The sequence below is a fragment of the Chaetura pelagica genome, unplaced genomic scaffold (genome assembly GCF_000747805.2).
Source record: "Chaetura pelagica isolate M959 unplaced genomic scaffold, ChaPel_1.0 scaffold191, whole genome shotgun sequence".
Lineage (NCBI taxonomy): Eukaryota > Metazoa > Chordata > Aves > Apodiformes > Apodidae > Chaetura > Chaetura pelagica.
Genome location: NW_009952440.1, coordinates 998,920 through 1,004,879, shown reverse-complemented (window position 1 = coordinate 1,004,879; position 5,960 = coordinate 998,920). Strand labels below are relative to the sequence as shown.

The following is a 5,960-nucleotide window of genomic DNA, read 5'->3' as shown; positions in this document are numbered from 1 at the left end:
AAACAATTCCCACCCAGAAAAAAAAAAAAAAAAAAAAAAAAAGTAAAGTAAAACCCAGCCTAGTTCTATTTTCTGTGGAATGGGCTTTGGGGGTTTCCTGGCAATCATTTAGAAAGAAGAAACAGAAGTACAGAGGTATATGAACGAATTCTTTTTACAAATAACCATTAAAATGAAATGTTTTAATTTACATAAAAGAATACTATGTTCTTTGCAAGGACTTGCCAAGACTTTTTGAGAAGTTAAAGACAGCTGTTTTTTTGCTTCATTTTTTATTTTTATTTTATTTCAGATTACCCCAGGAATGGGAAAGTATTTCACTCATGGCTTAATAATAACAACATTTGAAGACTCTACTGGTAAGAAGCATAATTTTAGTGTCCTGAAGTCTTAAAGTAGGAAATCTATAGGGAAATTAAATCAGTGAAATTGTGTATAGTTTGAGGTGGACTTTTCTGGTACTTTCCAGATGTTTTTGGCAATTTCTCAGCATTCAGAGAGAAAGAGTACCTCACAGGGGGCATTAGGGATAACAGTTCCTTGAGCAGAAGACAGGTTTCCCCAGTTACAGATGGTGAGCCAGGAAGAACACATACAGCAATGCAGGACAACCCTAATAGGAAGCCATGTGAAACAACACCTTCCCTCACTACCACCATAGCTGCCAAAGGATGCTTGCAGCAGAGCCACTGGGCAAGGATCATGGACTTGCCAAAAGTTTCCTTCCACCCCTGAGGACCAGCAACAGACTGGCTTAAAGCCCTGTCTGTTGCAGACCAGTATGGCAGAAAGACCTTCTCATACCAAAGTGCATCCAAGTGGAGATGAAAAACGTGGGGGAACCTCCAGAATTGTTTCAGCAGCAATGTTTAATCAAATTCATTGCCCTTATCTAACAGATTTTTCGACAGTGCATTTTCTGCTTGTTTTATTAAAATGATCTGTAGTTAAAGATTACTTTTTGAAGCATGAAATATGTTTCAGAAAATGCTGAAGAACCAATTCCTCATATGGCTCTGATAAAAGAGAAGGCAGAGACTTGAAACAAAAGTTTGGATCAGACCACCCTAATCTCTGGCAGGATTTAGAAACTTAACCCAGATCTAAAACTTACAGCTGGCTTTAGCCCAATCCCATAATAACTGAAATAAAATGGCATCGAAGAAGATCCATCTCAGAATGTTTATTCTCAAACATCTCTATATAACTAAGTGCTGTAGGATGCAGAGGGACTGAAGAGAAGATAACACATGAGATGGGCCAAAAACTTTACAGTGCTGTAAACATTCATCATTCTTTTTCCTTACTCCCTGTTGATGACTTCCCCTGCCTTGAACAAGTTCCTTGTCTCGTAGCCAGTGTAGCATAGAATAGAGAAATTACGTTATGGTCATGCAAGACTGTCACCATGCAATGAAGCCATTCTTTCTGAACATTGAAACCCACTTTGGTGTGTATTCTGCCAGTATCTTAATGTCTTCTTTCTTTCTCTTCTTTCCCTCACCTCTCTATCATTCAAGAATGTTATTTTTGTTAAACAAGAACTTCGTTATTGCTAAACCTTAGTCACTTGGTCCAAGAAAATAAAGCATGCAAATGTAAACTTGGCAGGGTAATAATAAACAACATTTTACCCTCCTTCAGCAATTAACTAGAGAGTCTGCTGAGGTTCTTCCCTTTTGTAAATCCTTTGTTAAAGGGCTTTTCAGTTACTAGCCGTTCTGAACTATAAAGCATGCATGTAATATAACACAACATCTTCTGTTAATTGTAACTTTTTAAAGAAGAAGCTGGAGATGCTTAATATCTTTCTGAAACTCTGTTTTTCCTTCCTCCTCTTCAATCTTTTTAAAAAAAATAAATATTTCTTCCCCCTGAGTGCTAATGGACAAAAAGATCATTGGCTATGATGAAAATGCAGCAAATGTCAGAGGAATACGAAGTTACTACTTTATTTGAAAGCCAATACTCATTATTTTTCCAGGACTACATTTCCCCAGACAATAGATTCCTTGTTCAGTACATGTGCCTGATTTGCATATTCATGTAAAAAAAAAACCCAGATAAAATCATCAGAGGTGGGTATTTATTAATCAAGATCTACATAATTCTTTACATAATTCTAAAAACTGAGCAGTAATTGACTGGAAAATAGTCAAACAGATGTGATTCCTTAAGGTTTTCAATATAACTTTTAAAAAGGGGTTAAATATGTATATAAAATTGTTACAAATCTATTGGAGTTTGACAGTTTTAATAACATAAATATGCAGAAAACTGTAATATTAGCTTTGGGCTATATTTGGGTAGACTGCATAGAAGCTGAGTTTTGTTTGAGTTCATCTGCAGTACAAGCCTGCAATTGATTAGCATTAATTTCACCCTGCACATGGGGGTGGCCATTGGTGATTTTGTAGAGTAAAATTGACCAGGCATGTGTTTTGTGTAGTTTTGCATTATCTTACATCTTTCTTAGTATTTCTTCATTTCCCTATAAAACCTATCTGAAAGCCATCATTAGATCTTACTATTCATTTTCCTTTTGTTACAATTTAGCAGTGCTGAACTTTAGTTAATTGCAAAGCATCTTTTTCAGTCTTGGATCTTATAACCCATCAAAAGATAATCCATCTCATCTGTTCTTGAATGGACAAAAGCTGTCCTGAGGCTTGTTACTGTTCCCAAACTACAGACTGAATCTAAACTCCTGACTCCAGCCCTGTGTTTTACCACTAGACAAAACATCCACTTCCAAACACTAACAAATTCAGCTTGAATCTGGTTACTTAATGGGAAGACTGAGATGAGGAGCCTAAACTTGACCTTGGTGATTCAGCTCCCTGCCCCAGGGAAGCAGCTGAGACACTTTTGGAGCCTAAATGGGTAATATGAAATTACAATACCGATATTTACTTTGCAGTGTCACTCTTCTCCCGTACACGTGGTTCTCTGGAACAAGTCCTACCGCCAGGGAAGGACCTCCCTTCCTCCAAGCAAGATAGGAAAAACCTGAGACACTTTAATTCAGTGGAGAATAAATCTGTTTGTGAAAGATGAAGTTCGGGTGCGGCTTGGTGTGTGCACCTGTGAAAATGCAGTCACAGTTCAGAAAATGACTGTTGTAATGGAGATTAAGTTTTCTACCAAATTGGAACAAAAGAACCAGATGTAAAACATATCCCTCCTACAGGCACGCCTGCATTTCCTTGAATGCCAATTTCACAAACATACAACTCTGTTTCAGTCAGTAACAGAACAGAACTGTATTTTATGGAACGCAAAAGAGATAATATTCGTGTGTCCTCTGTCCTCAGAGACATATACAGGTAATCTCTAAAATTCAATGCTAATGCTTTGCAATTACTTAGTCACTATAGACACATTGTCAGTGCAAGGAGCTGCAATGGTTACCCAAGAAAACAAGCTGAGAAAAAGCCTTAGAAAGCTAACCACCTGTAACAATTTATGGGTGTCTACTAAGCCAGCACCACAGACAATTAGCAGTTTTAAAAGTATTTACACACAGAACAAAATAACACAAATTTCTGTTGACCCATATGGAAAAAAAAAAAGGGTCTTTTTACAGCCAGAGTAAAGAAATGGGATTCCTTGAGGTCTAGTCCAAACAGAAAAGTCAGTTTTCTTGTAGCCAGTGTAAACACTGGGCAACAGTATGGCTTGCTATATTCTATACTGTAGGGTACAGTTTTATGCTGTCAGGTTCACACACTTAATGGCAAAATTTTCCATGCTGAATTTCTAAAATTCAGTGAAAAGTGGTAAGTCCCTCATTTTCCTTGACAAACCATCTCCATTTCTCTACCTGTCAGGCCTGCCAGATAACTGATCATTCAGCACAGACTCTATGGGTGGGCCACTAGCCATCAGCATATATCAACCCCCCTAAAAATGAAACTGAATCTTCAGATGATGTCTTCAGCATCCCATAACCAAGCTGCCAGTGAAGTTGCTTATTTCTGACAAACAGAGGCATGGAAACTAGATTTTCTGTCCTGGAGGCACATTATTCCCTTATTTTTCTGTAGGCTTTCTCAAAATATGGAGACTGTTCGGTTTTTTTGCTTTCCTTAAGCTAATTAGTCCTAAACCTTTTAGCTTTTTCCTTTTGGGTTATCATTCCCAGATTGTTTTATTTTTTTTGCTGCTGTATTTTGAAATTTTTACTTCAGTTGCATCTTTCAAGTACCATTTCTCACAGCACTTGCAAACACAGCAGAGTCTGCAAAGACCTGTTACTCTGTCACAGATTGACTTTTGACAAATATTTGTTCTCTTACAAGACTTCTAGTTGTCTTCTAGGGACCCACAAATATTGTATCCTATGAAATCAGTTTTATAGTAGAGAGTACAACAGATTGTCATGCAAAGGGTATTTATAATGGCTTTTTGTGTATCAATGTACCAGCAACATACACAAAACCCAAATATGACATAACAGTATTAGGCTAAATCTGACTTATCCTGCTGTTGAGAATATGGAGTTGGTTTCATATTGGTTGCCATTGCTCACACCCAGGTTCAGAAAAAAATACTAGATTAGAAAATTATTGCTGTGACAATATGGAAGAATTTGTTCATATGGAACTTACGGTTTTATTTGATATATTTTGAACTATAAAGCCTGTTTTTGAAAGAGATGCCTGTTCTTTTTCTAACTCTATCTGGGACATAAAGGCTAATGTACCTTTAAGAAAGATCATAAAAACTGATGGGTATTTCTTGCTCAAGTGGAGCCACTCAGAGAGTTAGTTTCTATCTAGAAAGAGCTTCCTACAGAGATTCTTAATGACTTTATCTAGATCTGCATATTTCTGGTACTGCTGAACTAACAAAGTAATTATTTCACAGCCTGTATTGCAAAATTACTGTGTTCAGTTATCACCCCTCCCTGAAGACAGAAACTATATACAAAATTCCTAATAGAGTAAAAAATCTGCCTTTGATATTTTAGTTTTTCCACTTTTTTTTGTCACCTGGCATGTGAATCTCACAAAGGAATAGTACACACAATCTGTGCCTGAGCAGTGTAACTCAGGGCCAGTGATGGAGCCTTCATATGCCTGGGAAGGTGAACCACACAAACCTGATGTAGTGAGATTCATTACAGTGCATAGAACTTATAGGAAATGGAAATAGTAAAGCACAATCATAAAGAAAATTTAGTGTAGAACAGTAAAACACTAACATAAAGAAAATTTAATGTAAGCTGGGAATTCTTTCTTTGCTTACGACTTGGCAACAATATCTACCTGCCTATAGGAGACCTTTTAATTTATTAAGCTTTTGACTCTCAGGACATTTCACAAAGAGTGTAAAACTTATGATCCATATTTTATTTTTTTTTGCAGGAGGAGAGTAAGGACAGTTTAGTGAGAAAATGGCTTTCGTGACAAGGCCAACATAAAAAATGTCCTGCTCTTTGCAGTACTTTACATTTCTTACAGCCACCCTGCCCAGCCTAAACTTTCTTCCCTTAGACCAGTCCTTGTACATGAGGCTAAAACAGTATGATCATCATAAGGTGACTTGAACAGTTCTTAAAGATAGTGCTTGTGAAATTCTACAGTGAATCTAGAGTGCTAGACAGCACAGTCTTACTAGTGTAAGGGGAAAATTATGTGGTTCTGCATTAAATAATTGTGAAAAAAACATACCAAAAGCATGCAAGGCATGTAGAAAACATAGACTGACTCTAATTCCACTGTTTGTTTCAAAGCTAAAGTGCCCAGTTATTATGAACAGTTTATTTAATGACATTCCCAGGAGGCCTGTAAGTTTAATAAGCATAAAACAATACCACATTCAGTAAAGAAAAAAGGTCCATTGAGGTAGAGGTCAACTATTTTCATATTGATGTATTAACATGCTTTTGCCTCGCCAAAGATATACTGTTTGTACAGTGAGCTCACATTGGAGCCATCAGCTGTTTTGCAGCGCTA

General features: G+C 36.9%; 1 protein-coding gene across 1 annotated transcript in view; it reads right to left on the bottom strand.

The window, feature by feature from the left end:
- HAPLN1 (hyaluronan and proteoglycan link protein 1) overlaps positions 1-5,960 on the bottom strand; it is a 30,732-nt gene that overhangs the window by 8,887 nt on the left and 15,885 nt on the right. The gene's annotated exons all lie outside the window — the stretch shown is intronic.